Below are 17,840 nucleotides of genomic sequence, written 5' to 3'. Positions count from 1 at the left end.
GTTAATAGCAAAAACAGACTAAATCAGAGAGAGAGAGAGAGAGAGAGAGAGAGAGAGAGAGAGAGAGAGAGAGACACTACGTGGCAATCCGTCTTGGAAGAAAGAGGTGTGCATTAATGGAAACCCTACCTCCTGTCATGCTAACTCTACCTTTTCTCCATGTCTTTGTTTCCATGTCTATATCAAAATATAGTCCTTTAGTGGGAGATTCACCCATTTTCCAATCAACCAACTGTGAACATTCTTAACCTTAATCCCCTAAACAAATTAACTTTGGGGAGATTCCACCTTGAGCGGAAAGCTTTGGAACGCAGTTCATCCCCAACTTTCCTTCCTTTCTTCTCCACATTAACAAGTAGGGGTGGGAAAAATAATTTATTCTTCGATGCATCGCGATTCTCGCTAGAACGATTCTGTCTCGATGCAGATATATTAATAATCAGAATACATTTTTTGAAAATAACAATAATAATAATTTTACAATTATTGAATTAATCTTCAGTGTCTATTGGCCTGATCTGATTTGTCTTGACACAATTGCGATTCAGCCCATGGATAGCATGCGCGCAAACTCACAGCCAGACACAAGAACTCCTTCTAATTCAAGAGCAGCTTTTCCTTTAATGACATAGAAAAGAAAGATTAGAAACAAAATAAAACTGAAACCTATTTTTTGCATGCTTCCATATTGTGTTATAATGCAAGCTGCAATGATTATTGCATTGTTCATAGAAAGTCATATTTGTGACAAAAGCTTTCTCTCTTATGAAATATTAGATAAGTTAATTCATCTGTTGATGTCTTTAATGATCATCACAAAAGTAGGAAGTGATTAGCAAACTCTGAGTAGCAAACCCAGATGTATGCATATATTTTTGAAAATCACGCATGGAAATATGCATAAAAAAATGTGTTGCATCGAGATGCATCGATAATCGCTTCAGAATCCAATCGTTGACCTCATAATCGGAATCGAATCGAATCGTGAGGTGCCAAGAGATTCCCACCACTACTAACAAGAGCCCCCCTCCACACACTCCTACACACACACACACACACACACACACACACACACACACACACACACACACACACACACACACACACACACACACACACACACACACACACACACATGCACACACACGCTCAGGCACACACACACAAGCGGAGGTACAGACATTTCCTCTAACCCTCTGTGACAGGACACTTGAATACGGTAGGACGACTGGGGGGGGGATGGGGGTGATGGGGGGGTCACAGGTGAGTGAATGGATTTCACAGCATTTCAAACAGTGGTAACAGGCGTTGGGGGATTAGGACGGGGTGAAAGGGGGGCCGCGGCACACAAGAACAGGCTGTCCCCGGAAAGACATCTCACAGAATCCTTTTCATTTCAGATTTTAGTTCTTTTTTAGCAAATGCATCAAGGAGGATGAGGAGGAAAAAACGGGGACCCGGTGCGCCGCTGAGGCTAGTGCACCGTAGAGAGGCGTGAAACGAGGTCCCCCGACGACAACTCTCTGAGTATCAGGGTGTACTGAATGGTGATGGCATGCAAAGTGAGTCTGAAGCAGAGCCTGAACTTTTGAACCTGTCACCTCTCAGTCCTCCCCGACGTCACACACACACACACACACACACACACACACACACACACACACACACACACACACACACACACACACACACACACACACACACACACACACACACACACACACACACACAGACGGACCATTACATGCAAAGATACACAGACACTCACACGCACGCACGCACACACACACTCCATCACAAGAACATACACACGCACCCTCACCACTGTGTGTGAACCCTGTCTACCTTTGTGCTGCAGAGCTCAGATAGAAATCAGGGAAGTTGTACTCTGGTTGAACTTTTCTCATTACCCTGATTCCCCTCGTGGCCCAGCCCCAGGCTACGAGTCGCCGCGGCCGCTCTGGGCTCCAGACCCGCGGTGGTGGTGGCTCGGCAAGCCGTGCTGAACGTCTCCTTATATACCCTGAGGCAATGTGTTCCCTATCCCCGCTCCCGGAGCACATATTTAACTGCAAACACAGGCGTGAATACGAAAGCACACACAGTGGTATTTATAGTCGCCCTTCCTCCTTGCTCTGTCCCCTCTCTGTCCTTCTTCCCCCCCCTTCTCCTCTGCTTCCCACCCCCCCCACTCTCCCTCCATCTTCCCCACTATCTCTCTCTTTCTCTCCCTCCCCCTTCTTTGCTTCCCACTCTTATTCCTCTCTCCCTCTCTATCCCTTGTTTTCTCCCATTTCTCTGTTCTTTCTTTCTTTCTTTCTTTCTTTCTTTCTTTCTTTCTTTCTTTCTTTCTTTCTTTCTTTCTTTCTTTCTTTCTTTCTTTCTTTCTTTCTGTCTGTCTGTCTGTCTGTCTGTCTGTCTGTCTGTCTGTCTGTCTGTCTGTCTGTCTGTCTGTCTGTCTGTCTGTCTGTCTGTCTGTCTGTCTGTCTGTCTGTCTGTCTGTCTGTCTGTCTGTCTGTCTGTCTGTTTCCTCACCTCCCTCCCTCTCTCTCTTTTTTCCTCACCTCTCTCTCTGTCTCTGTCTCTGTCTCTGTCTCTCTCTCTCTCTCTCTCTCTCTCTCTCTCTCTCTCTCTCTCTCTCTCTCTCTCTCTGTCTCTCTCCCACTCGTTTCCTCTCACGCATGTTGTTTCCTCGACTGCTCCTGTCGCTTCTCATAGTTGTTGTTCGTCCTGAGGAAATCTGATTTGTTTCCTGTCCAATCATAATGTGAGCGAACAAGCGTTCCTCACAGCACCAGGAAAACCAGAAACAGAAGTACCGGAAGAACCGGAACCGGGGGAACCATTGGTTGTAATGAACCTTGGAAGAAGAACTGGAGCAGAGGTGAATCCTAGCTGAGACATACACTTAATGGACCGAAATAGTATACTGCGAGGGGGGCGTAGGGAGAGATAAACACACTGATGGTTGTAGCGTGCCAGGTGAGATGGGGAGCGTACAGATAGTGTGCGTGGATGCGTTGTGTTTATACATTGGACAGAGCTGGATGGTTAAAAAGACACAGGCAAGATAATCAACTCTTCTCCATGTTTTAAAGGCATGCAGTGGTAAAAAAAAGGGTTAGTTTAATACATTGGTGGTCTACATACATAAAGGGAATACAGAAACCCTTGCGTTCATAACCCGTTAAGGCTTAAACCTTAGGAGCACAGCAAATCAATGCGTATGAGGGATGCATATAGATACTGTTTACACATCGTATTTGTATCCTGTGTCATGTGGATGCGTAAACAGCACCGCAGGCTAATTCCACTTGAACCACCGCTTTGCCTCTGGCCTCCAGAGCAGTGAGGGAGGAGCGAGGAGGCGGGGAGGGGAGGTGACAAGGGGAGAGGGAGAGGAGCAGAGGGGACGGGTGAGAAGGAGTGGTTGGGAGGGTGGTGAGTGGAGGGGGTGAACATAAGCTAGATAAGATGGGGGGTTCAAATCTTCCACCAACACCTGGGTGCGTGTACACGAGGCCCTGGGTTCTCCCAGCTGGCGAGGGGGGGGGGGGGCAGGGCAGGGGTTCTTGGAGTCTTTCTCTGACCCTGTTCCTGCTCTGCAGACCGATGCCATCACACTGGAAAGTCCTTCTCCACTGCTGGAAACTGAGAGGTCTCCCTGAGCCCCTGCAAGCCCCGATAAATTGGCTGAGATATCCAAGCATGCAAAGTGTGTGTGTGTGTGTGTGTGTGTGTGCGTGTGCGTGCGCTCGCACGCCCAGGGCGTGCATGTGTGTGGGCGTGAGAAAGGGAGTACACGTGTGTGAGCGAGCACGTCTGTGTGCACACTCAATTAGCAGTTTTCTTGTGCACTCGCTCGTGTATTGGGATCTGCAATACTCTTAGACACAGTTTGAGGAGAGCAAAAAAAGAAAAGACCATTGGAAACGGGATTGTTTGTTTTTTGTTTTATCTTTCTTATAGCCCATCTTGTCTATATTCAATCACACCAAAGACTGAATATACGTTGCAAGTGCTGTATGTCAGATTGAAGACTAGGATTTTGCCCAAACTTTGCTAGCTTTTTTTTTTTAGCTGTTTTTTGTGAGTTGTTAAAATATGGCTATCATCTCTACTTACTCTTTACAGCTCTCAAAGAGTACCTACATACTGTATATACTGACCATGCATGTATGAGAGATTGAACAAGGCAGCACTGACCTTTTTTGGGTCCACACTGTGAAAGAAGAACAAACCATTGAGGGCGCATTCACACCCATAGTTTGGTTAATAGTTCAGTCTGAACCGGAGACTCATTTGTTAAATGTTGTCCTGGTTCGGTTTGTGTTCACACTTGGATATTTAAAAGAGGACGTCTCCAAACAAATTACCCGGGACCTATCAGCATCGTCATTTGGTCAAAAAGGTTGGTCAGTGTGTAATGCTGTGAACATTAAGCCGTTCCGGGTTTTCGGTTAAGCCTGTCCAGTGGGAAGTGCCAAATACATTGCTAGCTGTCTTCTGGTTCAGATGTGATGGTGTTTATTAAAAGTATGGCATTTGACGAGCAACATGTCGAATCACTCTGGCAATGAAAAAAGAAAATGTATCGAACTCTACAATGATGTAAATCTGTTGCTGCTATTCGCCGGATTTAACGCCGATGTTCACACTTTGAGCAGCACTGTCGGTTTTACTGCGAATCATGGCTTTTCATCTGCATTTATGTAAGCATGTCTGTACGATTTATGCTGATTCATGTCATACAGAGTTATAAAGCCGTGCTGGCTTGACACATTGTTCCGTTTTTTTCCTGTATTCAAGAATTTATTTGTCACATGCGTAATTTGTGGAACAAAAAGAAGTGAAATGGGGATTGTGACTGCAACTCCCAGCTGTGCAAAGTTTAATAATAGAAAAGTAAGGAGATAGGGAAAAGAAAAAAAAAGAGAAGGGGGGTGGGGATTAAATAAATAAAAAATAATAATTATTAAGAGGGGGGAATTATGCATTCATTGTCCGTATGGCTTGGGGGAAAAAAATTCTTCTCAGTCTTTCTTTTCTGGCCTTTTAAGATCGAAGCCACTTTCCAGAGGGCAACCATTGAAAAATGTTATGGCCAGGGTGATGACAGTCCTTTAAAATTGTATTTGCCCTTGACAGGCAACGTCTAGTGTAGATGTCCCGGGGAGTGCAGTTTTGGTGATTTTTTCTGCACACCTGATAACTCTATGCAAGGCCTTTCCATACCAGGTTTTGATATTTCCAGAAATTACAGACTATATTGTTGCTGAGTAGAATGTTTTCTGCAGCTCTTTGGATATTCTGAATTTGTTCAGCTTTCTAAGATGGTACAGACGCTTGCTTGCTTTTTTCACCAGGTTGGAGTTGTGTCATGTCCCTGAAAGGTCCTCAGAGATGACCACACCAAGATATTTAAGTGGCTCACTGTCTCCACCAGTGCACCATGGATGTTCGGTGCATGATATAGCCTCTGCTTATCCCTTCTGAAGTCAATCGCCAATTCCTTGGTTTTGGCAATGTTTAGTTCAAGGCTGTTGTCATTGCACCATGATGTCAGCATCTTAATTTGATTTAGATAGGCTGTCTCAACGTTGTTGGAGATGAGTCCAATCACCACTGTATCTTTCAAGTTCTTACCTAAAGCGAACCAAACCTTGGTTCACTTCGAGGCTGACCAAGACATCCATTTGAAATCAGACCATGGTCCATTTGTTGGGTCCACACCAGAGTTATAATCAGCGTTCACACCACTTCAAACAAACCGGACTATCGGAGGCCATGCTCCATGGTTTCCATTTGGACAGATCAAACTACTCAGATGTGAAAGCGCCCTCATTTATTGCGGGAAAAGATTGTATGTGGACATCGTTAATATCTCACCATGGTGGAGGCATGGCGCAGTTTTATCTCAACCCTTTTCACATGAAGGGGCAGGGGATCATCGTAGACACCATAATGTAGAAGCTAATGGATAAGTTATAGAAGTGCATCAAGAAAAGGCTCAGTCTTACTTGAGCTAGAAAATCAACAGGGAACCCAATTGATTTGTGGTACAGCTCATACAGACCCGCACACCAGTTAGAACGATGTTGGACAATACTGTTCAGCGACAATGCCAAGCATCCCTTCAGTCCAGACTGTCTGTGTCTTTTCCCCGGGTGAGCGATGAGGTGAAACACATGTACACTCTGAGCACTGGGAGAGCTTCTGAGAGTAGAACACAGATGGTGTCCACGTGCAGACTGAACACGTTTCGTACAGAGATAGACAGATAGGCAGGCTTGCAGACAGACGGGTAGATAGGCTCAACTCAGAGAAATGCCAAAAGACAGACACAGCAGACGACACGCAGACACACATTCCCCTTTCAACACCCTAGGCCAACAGAGAGTTAAGACCCTGCTAGACCTCCCCAACGCACGCACGCACGCACGCACGCACACCCCCCCCTCCCTCACCATAAAACAATTATCCTGCACAGGAGGGCCGGGGGTTGAGTGTGTCTATGTGGAGGTGGAATGGGGGTGGGGAGGCAAAGGGGGGCAGGGGAGTCAGGGGGGCTGGCGGAAGGCAGGAAAGGGCAGGAGAGGGATTTCCGGCAAAAAAAAAAAAAACACCTCACAAATTGGCCCCGGAGCGAGGGGGACTGCTGGAATGGGGTTCCCAGGTTCCAGCAGCAGACGGAGGCTGCTGGTAGCTCCTCCAGATGGGTCGCACTGGGTCGGGGTTGGGCAGCGGAAGCTAGCTAAGGGGCTTGGGGGGATGGGTGGGGGCTCGGGGTGATTGAGGAGCCATCTGGAAAAGTGTGTGTTTGTGATTCCCGAGGCCCTAAAATTAGGTGAGGAGAAGTGCTTCACCCCTCAAACCCCTCCACCCCACCCTTCTCACTGGGGCCTACGCATCCCGGACGGTGATGAGAGAGAGAGAGAGAGAGAGAGAGAGAGAGAGAGAGAGAGAGAGAGAGAGAGAGAGAGAGAGAGAGAGAGAGAGAGAGAGAGAGAGAGAGAGAGAGAGAGAGAGAGAGAGAGAGAGAGAGAGAGAGAGAGAGAGAGAGAGAGAGAGAGAGAGAGAGAAGAACATGTTCTCAATCTAGAAAGCAAAAATTTCCTTCACCTTCTTGCAGGAAAGGAAAGAAGAAGAAGAGAAAGTCAAGGAGGTGGAGGGGAAGAGTAGCACTTCTCCCATCCACCTCTACCCCTTTCACTCTCTTCCTCTCTTCCACCTTCCCCTATGCTGCCTTTCTTTTTCCACATCTGTCTGTATTTATATTTCTTACCCTACCCTTTCTTAATTTTATAACTAAATTCTCTCCTCTCTCCGTCTGTCCCACTCCCTCTCCCCTTCTCTCTTGGGTCTGGTAATCAGTGAGGCACAAGGGAACAAGCCTATACCAGGCTTGAATGAAGAGGCATCCTCCGTAACTGTGATTATGGCGGTAACCTAAGTATCTGGCTGAACCGCCATCACATAGACGTATTGGACCTTTCCCTTTTTTTTTAATGAGGATCGCACATTGTTTGGTTCTGTTCTAATGACAACTGGCATTTGGCGGCTGGATTGTTCCACAGCCGTGGTTGTGTGATTCAGAAAGCCCGGCTCCAAAAGCAACACAATTGTATTCAGACCACACTTGAAAAGAAAATGCCCTCTTAATGCGACCAAAGTGTTAAAAATAATGATTTCTGACTCGTTTTGTCTTCGTAAAGAGATGTGGTAGTCAATAGGAAAGCACTCACAGGGTGGGGAATGTGATTTTTGTGTGGGTTGAACTCCTGTCGTCATTTGGACCAGGGCGGGTGCAGCTGATAGAATTAGGTTTCACAAAACGTCATTATCCCCCTGTTGGCTCATTTCATGTATCATGATATCTCAGTGTGTTTGGACTGGCACACCAGCACTCCCATTAAAACAGCATGTGATCCACTGCTGCAAAACTCAAATGAATGCATAATCTCGGGTCAATTTGTCCACTGGTTCCTGAAAAAAAAGCTGTGAAACGTTTGCAGATGAGAGCCACATTTACACAGAAGACGAATACTACACTCTCTTGTTCTCTGCAGGATAGGGGAAAATAAATAAATGGCGTTATACCTCTGAGATATTAAGCGAACATCTCCCGGACCCAGGTCCAATACTCGTTGCCAAGTGCAGTGCATAATGTGAGTGACATCATGCGAGATACTGGCTGGCGTTGCAACCCAATCTTACCCAATACTCCCATCGCCATGAGAACGGGACGGGGGCATGGGGTAGTAGCCATGGCATCTTTGTGATGGATTGGGCTAAAGGGGTTTGAGGTTGCGGTGGAGGGGAGGACATTGGGACATTGGGGTGGGGGGGCGGAGGGGAGAGTATTCTCCGAGAACAACATGTACTGTACTCGCCTTGGCCCGTTGGGGTGTTCATGGTTTTCAAGCGCTTTAAGGGTCGGACGTTCCCCTTTTTAAAGTGCTATAGTCGGGCCGAGGCTGAGCCTGTCGCGGTTGTCCTCAGCTGTTTGCAGGCCTTAATGTGAGAACTGGAGGCTCCCAGCGGCCCCCACATTGTCTGGGCCCACAGAGGGAGTCCTGTTGATGACTTATTTTGGAAACCAGAAGCACGGGCCTCTCAACACCCCGGACAAGATGGCGAGTGACAGGGCCAGGCCGCCCCGGGGGCTTAAGTGTGTGAAAATCTCAAGCCCGTTCCGCAGTCTTTTGGGAACCCTCTGAATAATGGTTAAATTGTTATTTTGGTTTTATTTCGATATTGTTGTTGTATTATTTATGTATATATATATATATATATATATGTATTTTAAACTAGTTTTAAAGCTTATTGTATCCTATCCTAACTGATGGTACAGTAACGTAGTTCCAGTTGACGAAATGCAGAAAATGTTCTGCTAAATCCGCTGAACTGTGTTATGTTAGAACTATCGGTTGATTGTTTTTATTGGCTGGAGAAGCGCTCGCGAAGCAGTATCTACCAAATGCTTTGCATCGAATAAGACGTACCCGGAATGCTGCAGAAACTCTTTACATCTGTCCGAAGATTAAGTCTCTATCTCTATAAGGACTTTCAGCTGTGTTCTTAGCCAACGCTTGCATCTTATTCAAACTGTCTTTCATTTGGTTCATGGCAATAAGAGCTCCTTTTTTTTATTACAGCTGCATTACTTCGATTCGGGTTAAAGTCTTACGATAATCCCTAAAGCATTATACCCAGCTAAAGTTCTCCATGTAACTGCATCCCGGCAACTTTAGCAAGGAGATGCTGCAAAGTAGGTCAGCTCCTTAAACTGTACTGAGTAACAAGGAACATCTGGGATGACCCTGGCGTTGTACCTGCAGTGGAATGACGCTCTGTTGGCTTCAGTTAGCAAGAAAAGCTGTGCAACAAACAAATATACATTTACAAGAAAAAGAAAACAACGTGGGTCCTGACAATATTGGAAAGTTAGAAGGCAGGATTGGAAGGAAAACCCTAAGGGATGGGTGTCAAAAAGATGTTTTGGAACGTAGGAATGCCGTGTCCGAATTCCATTCATTTGAACCTTTGTATAATGAAGGCAGAAATTAATGATAAATGGAATGCAATGTACAGCCCTTTTCAGACCAGTGACCATTTATTGCTTTTGGGAAGTCAGTCATAATAATAATAATAAAACCCTCCAACAAATGTTAAAGTTAAGGTAATAATAAGTGTGTTGAGGTAATCCCCATAGAGCTCCACTTGCCCTCAGTTATATGTTTCCCCCCTCACTCTGATACATTTGTCCATGAGAGAAAAGTCCAACCAATCATCCCTGTGGCTTTTGGACAGGCTGTCCGGTTGATGTTGAAACAGACAGGAAGCGTGTTCTCATCAGGGTCAATTCTTCAAGCTTCTGCAAAAGCCATTGGTCCACTGCAGACGGCGGCGGGACCCGGGCAACAATGAGACCAATATTGTTCTACCAGATTAACAGTTAGCTTTTACAAGATAACCAATTATCAACAGAAAATTAGGCTGAATGGTCGCACTGGGAGCGATCCCGCAGACTGGAGGCTGCTTCCTGCTCCGTGTCCATGGCAACAGGTAAGCAAAGCTTGGGCCCCCGTCAAGGTCCCATTGTCTCGTTCGCCTATTTTAGAACCAGAGACCTTGTTTTCTCCAAGGCCTCCCCGTTTGGAGGGTTTTAGGTAAACAGTGTCATTACAGACGTGACACTGGCCTTTTTATTTGCAGTGCTATTATTATTCTATGGATGGATAGCGTGGTATTGTGTACTTGCAATCGTCTTGGGGATTTATCTTTTGGTTTTGTTTAATTATACGTTACAAAAATATGGCACCAGTCTTCCTTTACATCCTGCTGAAGCTAAGATGAGCAGGAAGTGCAAGGTCTGGCTCGACGTGGAACAATAGTGACATGTAATTAAAGCTCACACGTTAGACACCTATGTGGTCGTTTGTGGCGTCGTTTAACTTATGTCTGTGTATAAATACCATATTTTTTCACCATCTTGGCTAGAAAGCTGGAATTGAATCCTCTCGTGTCTGTCTCACATTCTTTCTGCTCAGCTGCGGATCGGAGCTGATTGCGTTACAATGTTAAGTATAATCTTGTGTGTTTATGAAATTTTATTATTATTAAATCATAACTTCACATTATCCTTTGTATTATCCTTTGCTTCCTATTGAATTCCTTCCGCGTTTTCTAGAATAAAAAAAGAAATCTTAAGACCTGTTGGACATATGTTCAAAATGGTACAGTTAGGGATTCCTCAACTATCTAGAAAGATAGCTTTTAATCAACTTTTCATGTAGTAATGTTTCTTGATTGTTGGTGTTAATGTGAAGTGTCATATACCACTAACATCCACTCCAAAATGGCAAACGTTCATAGGGTATTCACAACAAAGCAACACATGAGGCTAACGGCTAACCCGACTGCAACTCATTTGACATTCTGCAGGTGTAAAGCATCTTTGCGGGGAACCAAGGATGTCAGGGTTAGAGGCCCTCAGTCCAATCATTTTGTGTTTACATAAGCGCTGCCAAATCGACGATAGACTTTCCCGATGTGATTACGGAAAAGCGCCCGCTGATTGGCTAGTTTACGAGACAGTAAAGCAGGCTGCAATATAAGCACTGTGTTGTTTATGCGCTGAGTCAAAGCACATTTAGATTACCCCTTGTCGTAATGGACCAGATGCATTTCAACCTCCAACAGGTGAAACCTTTTAAACACCAGTTCTAGACTCCTATGGGTCTCCCCTTCCATATTTCTTATTTCAGTGTATATATATATTTATTTTTTTATGTTCCAAGAAATAATGCGAAAAAGACCCTGTCACTATGACGGTGGAGAGTCCTTGTCCATTTCTCGTCCCTATTGATAGGTATTGCGGGCGTTTGGAAGTGGCTGAGACTTTTAGTGCTGACAGCTGCAAAGTACAGTTTCTTGTCTTTCCTCTTGATCATCTTTTTTAACAGCCCCTTGTCAAAACCACCAAACTGCTATAAAAACATTGCCTTTAGAGGACTCAAGCAATATTTTCACAAGTTTAAACCGACGTGTCTGATTGTGATGGCTGCCAGACGCCGCCTCTCTCAACAAAAGAGCGCTTCACTCCACCGACGTCCGGAAAAAACGTAAGCAATGGCTCAGAGGTCGACCGTCCTGAGGCAATCCCAAAATAAACCAAACTAACAGGCCGGCTTTGGCTCCCTGTCCACCGGGCTGGATGACAACCGAAATAAGAAGCAGCAGGTGCTGGTTCCCCTGTTGGAAAGGCATGACTCGGGCCCCTGGCATCAGGCTCTATCTGATGGAGGTCGGAGCAACAGGGAATGCCGGAGGGGTCTCCGAGAGCCCCAGCATCAGGACGTTTCAGGCTCTCTTATGGTTATTGTGTGGAACCCGGATGTGTGCCCTCCTTAAGGGTCTTGACCTCAATCAAGGTCACCTGCTATGCATAGAGGGAGTCTTATGATCTATAGATGTATGCTGGCAAAAGGTTTGAATGGTCCCTTCAAGGCCTGCTATATATGAACAGACTTCCTCCTGATTCAACCCCATGCAAGTGAACTGCTCCTAACCACTTAGGGTGGCCTGTTACCAAGAGGGTTCACATTATTATATGTGGGAAAGCAGATGCCGGTTGGGCTCAAAAATATTATATTTGAGATAAAAAGAGAACCCAAAAATGTTGGGGAGCCTTGCAAATCTATAACCAAGGGCCCTGGTAGTGTGTGCCTGTTTCACACACATGCACACCCCATCAAAAAGGTGATTAAATTAATTTATTTGATTTTACTCAAAGAGGTGTGTGTGTGTGTGTGTGTGTGTGTGTGTGTGTGTGTGTGTGTGTGTGTGTGTGTGTGTGTGTGTGTGTGTGTGTGTGTGTGTGTGTGTGTGTGTGTGTGTGTGTGTGTGTGTGTGTGTCCCCGTTTCTCCGTATATCCGCCCCAGCTGTAGTGATGTAAGGAGGCAGTGCGTTGGATATTCCAGTTTCAGCCTCACTAGCCGGAGCAGTGTGTGTAAATCTGTGTACTCAGGTGCAATCTGTGAAGCCAGCAGTGTAGGAGCCAAACACAGAGGTCCCCGTGGTACCCTCGGGCCCTGGGGCCCCACTCCAGCTCCTTCCCTCTCCTCATGTCTTGTCTCTCCTGTTTTGATTCCTCCCATCGTTTTCCTCTGTTTGGCTAATGACGTCTGCAGAGCGCCGGAGGATTCCTGAAATCACAAATCACGTTTATAATTTATGAGTCATCGAAAAACGTTTACAGAGGAAGTCCACGATTTATCCATTTATTATTTTTTTAAACAGGCCAAGTAGAAGGAGAAGCATTTAACCCTGTGATTGTGTTGCTAGTGTGAAGAAGCCTAGAATGATGATGGTGATGATGGTGAAGATGATACTTGCCTTTTGTTCTTGCAGGCTCACAGCGTCCCACGCAGACCTCAGGAGGCAAATCTCCATCTAATTTCATCATAGCACAGGAGCAGGAATTGATTGCGTGGTGCAGGATGTTTACATTTAGCAAAAATAACTTTTGTTATTGTATCCTTGTGAATTGAGGTGCAGCGTTTTGCAGCTGAGCAGATGCACAAGGGTTCGGTGGGGGTTGGGTTTGCGGTTTGGAAGAGGGGGTGGGGGAAGGGGGATGGCGGTCGGGGTGTACTTAAAGTAGTTGTGTGCAATTGTGGTAAATGGAAACAAAACAGCGCAGAGGATTGGGTTACAGTAAATCTAATTAGGGTGCTAATGTTGTGATAAGGTTTGGAAAGCTTATTTAGTTGCCCTTATTCTGGTTCTACTTCAATTACACAGTGGTCTTGATGTAATGCGAGTAATTACCTTGTAATTATACTGTTTAGCGTTGTGACGTGACGTTCTGTGAAATTGCAAGGTAAAGCCACAGTGTTGGAGGGAAAGGATGAGATCAGCACAGCGACTGTAACATTAAAAAGCTAGTCCGCGTCTCCTCTGAAAGTGCTGCAGACGCACTCCGCTGCTCAGAAGGATCTCACTGCAAATCTTCAAATGATTGTCACGAGGTCTGATACCAAGTAAATAACACAAAATCATGAATGCCTTTCAGTGGCAGTTTCTACCACAGCATCTCACAGTACAGTGTAAGGACATGTACATTCCTAGCGTGGGTGGCCCAAGTGTGAAACTCAATAATGACATGCTCTACCAGTTTAGCTGTACAGGACCACCAGATTACTTATTGGACACTGAACTGTTTATGGACATATTAGAACGGACACCTCACTTCTTGAAATGCTATGCGAGAGACCATGCTGACTTACAACAAGCCTCCTGGGTAATGAGCCTCACGGGTAATGTATTTATTCTGGAATGTGCTGCTTCTTAACCCCAAATCTTTCTTTTGGCCTCGGACCTACAGATTTTGTTTCATGCATGGTGCAACCGTTGCTATAGTGATCACAGTAAACACGCTGTTGGATCAAAGATTTCTCATAGGTTACCTAATTCTACAGCTTACCGTGCTGCCTCTGGCCCTCCAAATTATCGCATTTTAATGATTTCATTGCGTTTTTAATCCCGCCACACTTTGCACTTTAATTGGCTGCACTTTCCGTCCAAATCCTTTGGATCCCATGTCCCCTGTTGATCTGGGGCCGGCGTGACATCATTCAACCATCATCACTCCAGCCATCAGCTCCATGCCGTGACCTCACCGGCTACACGCTACTTTGATAACCCCTGAAAGGTCGACTGGGGAAAGGTCAGAAGATGAGGTGTGTTGGTGTACGCCCGGCGGACCAGCCCATCCTGTGACGACTTGGTCCGCCCCACTACTAACGTCAGTGCTCAACATGGACAGGAAGTGACCTGAAAAGGGGCACAGGCCAATCCGGGTTCAGATGGTCCACCTCGCCTCGTATGCCAAACTAAACTTTTTACGAGGATGGGAGGAGATGAGGAGAAAGAACAATAAATAATAAAATAAAAAGAATCTGTGAAAAGTTTATTGTTGGAAGCAGTTGGACGGTGGTTAGAGACGTTATGTGAGGGGGGGGAGTGAACTGGTTCCTTCTCTCTGAATGTTTTGTCTATACACAGTGTCAGGCACAATTAGACGAGGAATATATATACCTATATAACTGCGATATCCCCGAAGAGATGTTATTATGCGGCATGTACCTGGGTAGAGATTCATGTTCTACTGCGTTTGGAAGTGCAGTATGACGTCACATCTGAGGGGAGGGGAAGGAGGAATATATATACCTATATAACTGCAATATCCCCAAAGAGATGTTATTATACGGCATGTACCTGGGTAGAGATTCATGTTCTACTGCGTTTGGAAGTGCAGTGAGACGTCACGTCTGAGGGGAGGGGAAGGAGGGGAAGATTGACATTCGGCGCCAGCTAAATGTCCTTAGTGCTCCCCAGTGCTTGTAAAACACCAATACTATATTTACTTATAGTTGTACACATGGGTCTGTGCTAAGTGATGTGTGTATATGTGTGCTATGCATTTGTGATACTGTGTGTTCTTTAGAAAGAGGATCAAACAGAGCAAGCCACGTGCAAGTCACGACACAGACAAATCTCTACTTCAAATCATTTAATCTCTAAAGTGCGGAATTAAGACTTAATTATAGCCGTATATCGATGCCAACGTGGATGATTAGACAGCAGGTAGGATCCCAACATCTGACACATTATAACCAAACCTTTCAATCATCGCGGAGCAACAAATTCAATATTATCATGGAATTGACAACCTGGCAGATGCACGGCAATTTGAGAAATTGGGGTCGGAAAAATGTCAAGACAAAGATATGCGAACAGAAAAGAGGTTTGGAACCACTGGGTTAGAGCCAACCAACGTCAGTCACGAGCCTATCCATTCAACCTTTTGATAATGTATGGATGTATATATCATACGAGTATGTAACAGTGTGAAGGGTTAGCAGGTCCCACCTACCCCCAGAGCCCTCCCCTGTCCTCATGACCGCTAGGAATGGGAGGGAGAGAGAGAGGGGTGATGTGGCAGCTCCTCTTTGTCTCTCGCTCTCTCTCTCCCCCTCTCTCTCTCGCTCTATGTCTCTTTATGTGTGTGTGTGTGTGTGTGTGTGTGGTGTTGGCGGTGGAAACCTCTGCGGCCAACGCCACCACCCTGGCATCCCCTTTGCATTCCTCACCGTCAGCCCCGGGTGCCTCACGGGCACTGCCCTTAAAAAATAAGAAATTGAGCGCAGCTCGCTGGCAGGACAAAGCCAGCGCGCTGCGCTCTTTTTTTTCTCTTTCTTTAGGATTCCATTTTATTTTACGGTTTCCACCCTCTCCTCCTCCCTGATGGTCAAAAGGCAAGATCCTCTGCCCGAGTCTTCCCTAGAGTTGAGCCGGCGTACACGCGTCAGCAGCAACGAGCGCCCGCGGTGCCAGCGCAGCGTCCGTGCGTCAGGTCGGGTGTCGTGTTCCCATTGTCTGCAGACACATGCCTCTGCACATTAGCGGGGCTGAGCTTTTTTTTTTTGTTTTATTGGGTGTGTGCAGAGTTAGGATGGATGTGGTATTGGGGAGAGAGGGAGAGGGGGAGAGGGGGATTCTTTTTGCAGCGAAATGGATTAACTTACACCGTCGATGGGGCTCTGTTACCAAGACCCAGAGTCATCCGGCCGAGCCATCCCCATCACGGCGCACTCCGTCAAAAGCATATGAAATGAAAGAGGTGTCATCCTTCTTGTCGGAGCATTTGGAACAGAAAAAAGCGCCCCCCCCGAAAATAATAAATCTTGCACGTCACTAATTGTCTGGCGTGGTATGGGGGAGGGCGGTATCCAAAACAAACACTACCACTTCTGACAGAGAGCTATGACATGACAGCCGAGAGCCAACCTGGCAATAGCCCTGCCCCGGGGTGTACATCTACCCCCGCCCCCATCCCCCGCATCCCCCCTGTCGCTCCACAACGCCGGCCTGATGTAATCCCCCTCAGCCATAACCTAAACTGTCTAGAACAATATTTTAATGTCAGGGGATGAGATTAGAGTGACAAAGCATTTTCTGCCGAAGTGTGTGTGTGTGTGTGTGTGTGTGTGTGTGTGTGTGTGTGTGTGTGTGTGTGTGTGTGTGTGTGTGTGTGTGTGTGTGTGTGTGTGTGTGTGTGTGTGCGCGTGCGCTTGTGATGGAAATGTTGTTAGCGGGGGTTTAAGGTCATAGTGGTCCTTCTTCCCTTCACAACTAACAACATTCATGGCCATTTGAATATCGATGCGTACATTATATCCCAGGGATGCTAAAGGACCATGGCAGCCAGAATACATATCAACGTCCACGTCTTCAGTCCTTGTGAAGGAATGTTCCAAAGCCGCGTTGACCTGGGGGCTATTTGGATAACATCACGCCGTCTCGGTGCTCCGTGATTGGTCGTGCAGGATATCAGGTTGCCGCCACGGCTTGCGTCCTGTTTCAAATGTAGCTATGAACGTTGTAAAACTGTGGTTTGCTGTAACCGAAGCTCTCCCTGCGTCATGAAGGTAGATACTTGCACCGGTATTTGAATTCAATAAGAATTAAGTTAGGAATAGAGATTATAACACAGTTAAAGTTGCCATAGTAAGATGCCATATACATGTGTGTAGAAATACATATATAAATACATTTATACTCCTGGAAATTGTAGTTTAAGAAGGGCAATAATGCATAAATTAACATTGCCTTACACCTATTTGTCAAACCTTTCTGCCTCCTTGAATGAGGTACTAAAACTGCATAGGTAACCTCTGAACTAGAGGGGTCCTAGACTAACATTTTGCATGGTTGAATACACATTGTTGATTGATTGTCAAATCTTATATTGTTTTATATATGCAGCCCAATATTGTCCCATGTTGGATCCATTTTGCGTGGTTTAAACACTTGAAAATAATAATTTGAATGATCAGGGTGCGGCACTGCTCTAGGCACAGGCTATTAGCCTAATATGATATAAGCTAATATAATATGCTGTCATTAATATAATACATCTTTGAAATCAGTGGCTGGTCTCTGTGGAGACAGGGCTCTGTTCTGTCTTATGACGCATGATATTCACATCTGATCATTGCACAACCCCCATCTATAAAGAAACTTGGAAAGCACTTGACTGGTAAAATTGTTTTAAATGCATGTGAATGATGTGTTCCAGCGTATACAAATTGAAACATTATCCCTTTATGGATGCATGCGTTAAACTGTACTGAACACTTTTATGGAGATCCAATATCACCATTCTGCGTCCTGACACGTCCCCGATGGGAGACCACCTACTCGCATGACAACATTTAAATCGATCCGACTTGACGGGCTAATGATCGCTGTAGCAACCGTTAAACGTTGT

The 17,840-nt window shown here is 45.7% G+C and overlaps 1 long non-coding RNA gene across 1 annotated transcript in view; it reads left to right on the top strand.

Annotated features, from left to right (window-relative positions):
• Positions 1-14,478, top strand: part of LOC130373271 (uncharacterized) — a 43,327-nt gene extending 28,849 nt beyond the window's left edge. Inside the window, exon 3 of the long non-coding RNA XR_008893503.1 lies at positions 14,162-14,478. This is a non-coding gene — a long non-coding RNA (uncharacterized LOC130373271). The remainder of the gene's footprint in view (positions 1-14,161) is intronic.
• The last annotated feature ends 3,362 nt before the right edge of the window (positions 14,479-17,840 follow it).

The sequence above is a fragment of the Gadus chalcogrammus genome, chromosome 20 (genome assembly GCF_026213295.1).
Source record: "Gadus chalcogrammus isolate NIFS_2021 chromosome 20, NIFS_Gcha_1.0, whole genome shotgun sequence".
In the NCBI taxonomy this organism is placed as follows: domain Eukaryota; kingdom Metazoa; phylum Chordata; class Actinopteri; order Gadiformes; family Gadidae; genus Gadus; species Gadus chalcogrammus.
The sequence above is the reverse complement of the archived record's forward strand: the minus strand, read 5'-3'. Positions and strand labels throughout refer to the sequence as shown.